This window comes from Meleagris gallopavo, chromosome 15 (genome assembly GCF_000146605.3).
Source record: "Meleagris gallopavo isolate NT-WF06-2002-E0010 breed Aviagen turkey brand Nicholas breeding stock chromosome 15, Turkey_5.1, whole genome shotgun sequence".
NCBI lineage: Eukaryota > Metazoa > Chordata > Aves > Galliformes > Phasianidae > Meleagris > Meleagris gallopavo.
This window is the reverse complement of record NC_015025.2, coordinates 819,589-820,639: the sequence shown is the minus strand read 5'-3', so window position 1 is coordinate 820,639 and position 1,051 is coordinate 819,589.

Here is a 1,051-nt window from a genome sequence, read left to right as displayed (position 1 = left end):
TTTTAAACAAGGAAAAAAAAAAAAGATTTGGATTGGGATAAGGGAGAAATTTCTCACACTAGGGGCGGTGAGGAACTGGCACAGGCTGCCCGGAGAAGCAAAGGTCAAGGTTGGGCTGGATGGGGCATGGGGACACCTGACTTGGTCCATGGCCATGGCAGTGGGGCTGGACTGGATGATCCTCAAGGATCCCTTCCAGCTGCAACCTTTGTGCAATCCCACTGACACCGACTTCTGAGGCCAAGAGTGGGCAACAGCAGAGACACTCGATGGAGGGGTGAAGGAGTGCAAGCTGAAGGGTCCTGCTTTATGATAAGGCATGTCTGTAAATCATTTATAAAGGGTTAATACGTGAGTAATCAAGTCTTTCAGTGTCTTGCAGGCAGGTGCTTCTGAGCACCTCAGAAATTCCCCTAACACCCCTGTTCCTGACAAGCTGCGTATTAAAACTGTTCGTTAGCTACCTTAACCTGTTCAAAACTACTTCTAATGAGACGGAGCTAACAAGAGCTGACAGGCAGGTGGGACTTCTTTCTGCTTCAAGAGAGTTGTGAGCCTCCAGCAACAATGACAAGGAGCTCCCAGCTCCATGAGCAAAGAGCCAGGCAGGTGCTAAGGGCCTGCTGAGCAGATCGGTGAGCATAGCATGTAAGCAGATGGGAAGACTTCCAGGCTTGGGACCCTCAGCTTAGCAGCTGATGTAAGTTCATTCTCTGATTCTGGGAAAAAAAGCAATCCCGTGATTATCTGCTGCCTCAGTTTCCCCACCTATACAATGGTGAAAGCTGCCTCATGGAGAAAAAAGAGCTTTAATGGACAGAGGATACCAGGAGAGCTGGATAAGCAGCCTTGAAGGACAGATGATGCATTTTTCTCAAAAGAAGGCTGAGATCCCAGCTGCAGGCAGCCAGCTCCTGCTTTGGTAAGCTCAAGACTGGCAAGGGGTGGCTCGAATAGCTGTTCCTCCCTTGAGCTACTAACTTATGAAATAAAACCTAAATGCTCATTAAAACACCACTTGGCAGGAACCCCATCCTCAATTACAAATTTT